Source organism: Acanthaster planci, linkage group LG15 (assembly GCF_054643075.1).
Source record: "Acanthaster planci isolate LZ-2023a linkage group LG15, COTS_SCS, whole genome shotgun sequence".
In the NCBI taxonomy this organism is placed as follows: Eukaryota; Metazoa; Echinodermata; class Asteroidea; order Valvatida; family Acanthasteridae; genus Acanthaster; species Acanthaster planci.
Genome location: NC_141791.1, coordinates 1,073,874 through 1,081,336, shown reverse-complemented (window position 1 = coordinate 1,081,336; position 7,463 = coordinate 1,073,874). Strand labels below are relative to the sequence as shown.

Below are 7,463 nucleotides of genomic sequence, written 5' to 3'. Positions count from 1 at the left end.
TGGCCTATACCGCAGAATCGTCTGGTAACTTCCTTTAGCTGGGCGCGTGCAGCCATTGAGCTGACTCTACTTTTTGACGGAACTGTTTGCTTTGAAACTAATCAAAGAGTGTCCAACATGCTTATGGAAAGAATACGTGAGGTTCGTAGCCTAGACAGGCGTTGTTCTAATTTATTGGTGTTCTGAAAAGAATGATCGTGCTGCAAGGAAACTCATTTTGGCATGTTTATGCGTCTTAGGTTATGTAGGTACGTAGGGAGGGCGGAGTGGAGGCATGGATATGGAAGGAGGCCCAAAATAAGATGGGAAGGGGTGTCTAGAACAGGTTGTTACATACCTCTCATATTTCTTAGCTGTCTCTGCAATCTGCATGAAATCCAGACTTGTGGACATTGCCGAGTAGGAGTAGAAGCGGTCTGAGTAAATTGGACTTGGACTAGAGAAGGAGTACTGAGTAGGCCTAGAACTTTGAGTTTGACGTTAGGCGGTGACGAAAGCCCACTAAAAAAAATTAAAACAAAAAGTCCCCCAAAACCGAAAACTTGGCACGAAGAAAGTGCTTTTTTATTTACTAGCAATCGGTCATTGTGGTCCATTTTGAAATGTTTTGTTAGGTAGCTGTCCGACTACGCAATGGATCTCTCACTGTGGAGGAGTTATACAAACAATGTATGCAACGAGCCAAAAGTCTTCAACAGCTGAATGCATTTCTTACTTTGACTCCGGCACTTGCTAAGAAACAGGCTGAAGAGTCGGGGGAAAGAATCACACAAGGTTCGTTGATGTAGAGTAATGTATGAAACGTTTAAAACCCACAGAGCACTGCAATCCAATATAGCCACCCATGCTGTGATTTCAACCCCCCAAAAAAAGTTCCCTCAGGTAAACAAAAGTGTTACAACACAGGATTTAAGAAGGGCATTGTCATTCAAAGCAAGTGCTCTTTGGAATAGACTAGTTCATGTGTGTTTCACAACTTTTATAGAGAGATTTAATTAACTTTTCACACAGTGAATTATTCTTTAGATTTTAAAATGCATTTTACATTGTGATGATTTTTCCCTGAAGCTCATAATAGTAAATTCAGCCCATTTTTCAGGGAAAGCCAAGAGCGTACTTGATGGGATCCCAGTTGCTGCTAAAGACAACTTCAGCACCGCAGGCATGGAAACCACTTGTGCCTCCCACATGCTGGCTGGTAAGCCACACTTGTAGCAATCCAGTGACCCTTCTGAGTTCGTTGCCATTCCTCTCAAAGGATAAACCGACAAAGTCTCCCTTTGAACTTAATTTGTAAACCCGATCTGAATTCCCGCAGGATATGTACCACCCTACACAGCAACAGTTGTACAGGGACTGCTGGACGAGGGCGCTGTTCTAATGGGAAAGACTAACATGGATGAGTTTGCTATGGGGTAAAGAAACCTATCTCTTTCCCTATCTTTCTGCTTTTCTATATCTTCCATAGTTCGTAGTAGTTCTTAGTTAGTCTTCTGTAGCTTAGTTTTTCATTTTGATAACATTTCTTTTGAACAGATCTGTAATTTGAATTCTTTTGTAATAGAATTGAGACTTATTATCTCACGTCTTGTTATTTTCCCCTGCTTTTACAGTACCGGCTCCGTTGACTCTGTACATGGCCCAGTCCAGAATGTTTGGCGCCATCCCCTCTTGTCTTCAGAATCGTCCCATCATGAAGTAGTCAGACAAGAGGGGTCAGAGGTCAGATTAGACTCAGTGGACAGTGAGAACGATGGTTGGTTTGTGGCTGGTGGTAGCTCTGGTGGCAGTGCTGTAGCTGTAGCTAGTGGAATGTGCTTTGCGTGAGTCAGATTAAGAGACAGTTATCAAATTATCTCTAGCAGAATACGCTGGACATAGATTTATTTTGCTCATTGTCTCATTTTCTTTTGCTGAAAGTGCTCTAGGATCTGATACTGGTGGCTCGGTGAGACTTCCTGCATCACATTGTGGTGTCGTTGGTTTCAAACCGACCTACGGGCTTTGCTCCAGGCATGGTCTGATTCCACTCACCAACTCCTTGGATGTACCGGGTATATTCACAAAATCTGTGGATGATGTGGCTTTTGTCTTAGGTAGGAAATCATCCAAAGATCTAACATCTCAAGATTTAAAAATCAAAATCAAGAACTCCATTAATCCTGTGATAATTTGCATAACATTTTCTTCTTTATATTAAAATGTAGAGTTTTTCATTCCTTGTTGAATTAACCCAAAATTCTTCACAATGTTGCCAAGAATTTGTTGTACTTGAAAAAATTTGAAACATCCAGCACAATATAATACAATATGACATAATGGTTCGGCAGTTAAAAACCAATAGAAAGACATTTTATTTGGACAGGACAAGGGCAGTGGGAATTTGTTAACCATTTTTTATGACCATTGTTCCTACTAAGTTGTGGTTTGGCATTCCTTAACATATAGGTGCAATGGCTGGCCATGATCCTCTAGACTCTACCACTGTCATGAATCCTTTCCAATCTTTTGAACTTCCTGAAAATATATCGGTGGAAGGACTACGCGTCGGAATCCCACAGGTGAAGATCTTGGTTAAGCAATTGGAACAATTGAAGTAAAAATCATGGGACGAGGGGTGTGTTTCATTATGAAAAGTAAAGCAGCCCGCTCAACAACAAATATAACCACTCAAAGTGAAAGCATGAATCTTAAAACTGACTCTTAATTTTCTGTTGTTTGGTAGCCTTAATGAGAGTTTACGTCAGTTTGGAGTATTGTTGTGACATTTTGAAATAGAGCATTCTTTGTTAAACCTTTTCACCAGGAATTCCATCCACCCAGTATGGAAGCTGATGCCATCCAGGCCTGGTCCAAGGCAGCAGACATCTTTGAGAATGCCGGGGCTGTGGTATCGAAGGTCTCTCTGCCGCACATCCAACTGTCCCTTCTATGTTACTCTGTGTTGGGACCAGTTGAAATCGCCTCCAACATGGCTAGATATGATGGCATAGAATACGGTGAGGAAAAAATCACAAGATCATCTTGTCTTAATCTTGACGCTGTAGGTCGACTGCTCCTAAATTTGTAAACATCTGTCACTTTTGTTTCCAGGACATAGAGCAAATGGTTACCAATCAACCGAAGAGCTTTACGCTGCGACTAGACACGAAGGTTTCAATGACATTGTAAGAGGAAGAATCTTAGCTGGTAACTACTTCCTTCTGAAAGAGTAAGCAAAATTCAGTTGCTCTGAATACTTTTACTGAAAGTGATATACTTTGATTAAAGTTGACAGATTCTACCAAGCTTGGTATTTTAGTTGGGAAGACATGTACTTACAAGCATGTGGTCAAGGGTTCGAACCCATACCAGTAGTATTTGTATTAAATAGCTAAACACTCTAAAAGCTGCGTTGCTTAATCCCACAATTCCTTGGATTAAAATCAGTGTTGATTTCTACATGCCTGGCAGATGGGTGGGTATAAGACCTTCACTATTGGACAGGTAATTTTGAGTTAAGTTCTCTTCAAGCTTCATTGTGCTTATCTTGAAACCTGTGGTTAACATCTTGCCACACACACAGCAACTACGAAAAAATACTTCCTTCAAGCCCAGAAGGTTCGCCGATTGGTGGTTGAGGATTTCTGCAAGTCCTTTGAGAGTGGAATCGACGTCTTTCTAACACCAGCTGCAGTTGGTAGTGCCAAGAGCTACCAAGAGTTTGTTATGTTTGGACAGTCGTAAACGACAAGAGATTGAGGGACTGTCTGCTGCTGGCTGTTAATTTAGCAGGTCAGTTTACAACTTCTGCCCATTGGAAGAATAAAGAAAAACCATAGGCTTTGTGTGGTTTTTATCTTGTTTGCTGTTTTGACAGCTTGCCTTGATGGAAACTTACGTAACCATTTTGATCCAGGAGTGAATTTTTTTTCCTGCTGCAGGAATTCCAGCAGTTACTGTGCCTGCTGCGCTTTCCTCACAGAGCATGCCCATAGGAATACAGTTGATTGGTCCGAGTTTCAAAGAGAAAGAACTACTGACAGTCGCTAAATGGTATGAACAACAGGTGGAGTTTCCAAGGGCGGAGCTTGAGGCATCTTTGAGGGTGTTGGACGGCTAATGCATCATACCCCTCCCTGCTTTTCATAGTTTATGCCACTTTAATTATTGAAGCATCAGGTGTTTTTTCCCAGAGATGGTTTTTCTCATTTGTCATTATGGTCTACCAATCTCAGCTTTGTTAAGTATCAAATTTTGACACATGTAACAACATTAAATACCCTTTGATTAAATTGATGTAGCAGTCCAGTCCTTGTGCAGTTGTTAGGAGGGTAGAGATCCATCCACCAATTAAGGAGATTAAGAGGTGCAAAGCCAGACAAAAAGTGGTCTCAAGGCAACTGTGGCTTGATTCCCTTGACATCTAAAAGTTTACCCAAATAGATATGAACACTAAAGCCAAAGGGAAAAGGGCTTAAGTTATCTCATAAGGAGCCATCTTGTGACTACCAGCCCACCAAGGTGCAGGTCTCAAGCATGGGAACTGTCACTGAGAGAAGCCCTGAAACCTCTCAAGTCCTTTCAAAATATAAATGTTAGTGACTTCTGGCCGAAAGGGCGTGGCTTTGAGATAACGTATTAAGTCTGCACACCGCAAGGGACGCTCATACCCATGCAGTAATCTTGTGTCAGAGACCAGTAGGTCAGAGTTCATATTCACATCAAAAGTAATTATCTCACTGGGGAATCCCCAGGCCCCCTAGCTTGAACATTAAATAACTAAACAATTATGTTTAATAGCATCTGTCTTAAAAGGTTTTCTTTCATGAATATATTGACAAGGTTTTTAAATAAATGCATTGACATCAAATGCCCTGAGTCTTTGTTGTCAAATACCTGTTTGTGCTGTCATTATGGGAAAAGTGTTTATAATTTGCTTTCTTATTTCCTACTCCGTTTATTTTCTGTGAGATATAAGTGTGAAGTCAAAAGTGTATTATTTCAGGATGTGCTGTTCAAACCAAAATAAATATACCCAGCAAGAAATGAGACCGAGGGATACCCCCCCAACATGTCCAATCCCTATACACATTCCAGACTATTGTTACTTAACACATCCTCCCAAGATGTCTGAAAGGAATTCCCAGATCCCTGCGAGACAGTGACCAACACAAAGCAGGGGGGTTCTCTCCGTCTCATACCTCGCTGCATATGAAAATAAAGAACAATCTGAGTTTTTAAAATTTTGGCTGTTGCCGAATATCTGACTGCAAGCAAGGCACCTTCACAGAAAGATGGAGGGAGGGAGTTATAAACCGAAAGCTAGATGCTTTGGATAGAAGCGAGGGGAGGTAGGACTAGGGGTGAAGGATATGAGTTATGTATGAGGAGATTTTTAGTTAGAAGGGCTTCATTTTAATTTAAAAATTCGAAATGCTTGGTAAACCTGCTTTAAGTTCTAAATCATTTTCGCGCTGTCGCTTTTCAAGGCACTTTGGATAGCAAACAATAATTGGGTGGAAAGAGCTATTTGTACTCAACATGTTCTTAGACCTTTTCCCATTTTCCTCTCGGAGACACCTGTACCCAGATTGGCTAATTGGTATCCTGGACATTATCCCGCGCCACCAATCATGATCGGTTTTTTTTCCTCCCGCCAGCATTTTTTCCTTTTTTTATATTTTCTGGTAGGAAAAGTAAGAGTAAAAACCTAATCCCCTCTACCTCAGCTTGTAGTTATGCTTGTTATGCTTGATATCAGAGTGTGTTATGACCCCCCCCCCACACTGACTCCAGGCTAAAGCTCCGCTCATGGAGTATCGATCGTAAATTACCTCGCACGCATCCATTGATCAACGTGAATCACACTATTTCAAGTGTACTCTCCTGCCTGCCCGTTTGATTTGCGCACCATACGCCTGTGTCGTACATACTTCCTCATTCCATACCTTTTTGTAAGCTAAATCAAAATGTCACAGCTTGGTGACATCAGAGAATCTTCCTTGTTCATCCCCGTGAGTATAAATAAGACGATTATCCGCCAGGCCAGCGAGGAAAAAGATGTTTAGTGAACCAACAGAGTCTTCCGTGATGTGGCCCCTCAGGACAACACACGGACAACGCAAATCACAACACGGCGCTCGGTAAATTGACCCAAAGCTTCCGGGATGACGGTGTCGGAGTTTGGTTGCAGCATCCTGGCGAGTTGAATATCCATCTCTTTTTGCTTGTGGGTGATCGCCCGTATTCGCATTCAGAAAACTTCTCTTACGATAAACTCTTTCTGGTTTTTGAAGCGTCAGGGAAGGTGTTGACTTTCATCTTGACACAGAATGACAGCCATTTTCGGCCGAGAAACCATGGCAACTGGTTGGAGATCAAGCGAATATCAGTTCGCCGGCTTGAGGAGACCGCCTAACGACCTTAGGACAAGGTTAGTGGTAATATAGGGATCTTTGTAAATTCATGCCTTCTTCAATTTTTTATTTCAATCGTCAAGCTCCCAGAATTGCTAAACAGTCAGGAACCTCCCTTTCCCATGACCTTCTATGATACTCCCTTGCAAAGACTAGAATTTGAACAAACCCGGAAAACATCTTTTGCTGGAATATTAAGACAGCTGCTCCTCGGGACAAATTCTGTCATCGGTAAATCTACCGTATTTTTTCTCATTGAATTCTAAATTGAATCATGTCATAATGTTGGCATCATTAGACAATGTAATTCCAATGTACATGTACATAAATTATCGCGTAGGCTTCATCCCCCATTTTTTTCTGTTTGGAACAAAAATAAATAAGCTCTTCCTTTTAGAGGATCCGGCCTTTGCACGAGTTTTATTTTGTAACCTAGTTGCGTGCGTTTATAATCTTTTGGCTTTTAAATTCAAAACAAGGGTGGATCGAGGGATTTATTCAGTTTTGTTTTATTTTAAACTAATGAGAGAAGGGTGATTTTTAATTTTTTTCCTTCTCGAGAATCTAGCCTCACCCCTCAGAAAGGCCAGTAAAGGTTGCATGAAAATTCCACCCCCCTCAACATCCCCAACTTTGGACCCTAAAAATTTGGTGTTGGATCCCCATTGCCTTCAAGCAGACACTCTAAGTTTGGGATCAAAATTCAGTCTAAGATTAGGATATGAAACGTATGTAATACCGCTTAAATGATGTGACACGTTCCAAGAATTCTTACTGTTTGTATTTTTACCCTTTCACCTTTTCCTCTCGCTTTTCTCTCCGGTAAAAAATGAAGTGATTAGAATTTTACCTGTCATCGTGACTGACTCACTACATAGGACCTACATACCCAAACAAGGCTATTTTGAGCGCGTTGCACATGTAGTACATGTGTTACAATCGTTAAAGTTCCACATCTGTGTTGGTAATGACCGATTGTAATTACATATGGAAACACGTAGCTTATTTTCTCCCTGCCTTGTGTACTTCTGCATACCATTCATAGTCATCACGACCACACCATGT

At 41.2% G+C, this 7,463-nt stretch overlaps 1 pseudogene across 1 annotated transcript; it reads left to right on the top strand.

The window, feature by feature from the left end:
* Positions 1 to 34: 34 nt before the first annotated feature.
* qrsl1 (glutaminyl-tRNA amidotransferase subunit QRSL1) lies at positions 35 to 4,860 on the top strand (annotated as a pseudogene). Its single transcript, XR_015427896.1, has 11 exons — positions 35 to 141; positions 615 to 774; positions 1,100 to 1,198; positions 1,319 to 1,415; positions 1,614 to 1,823; positions 1,921 to 2,096; positions 2,449 to 2,561; positions 2,807 to 2,999; positions 3,094 to 3,211; positions 3,566 to 3,774; positions 3,924 to 4,860. The product of XR_015427896.1 is annotated as a glutaminyl-tRNA amidotransferase subunit QRSL1 (transcript).
* Positions 4,861 to 7,463: the final 2,603 nt, after the last annotated feature.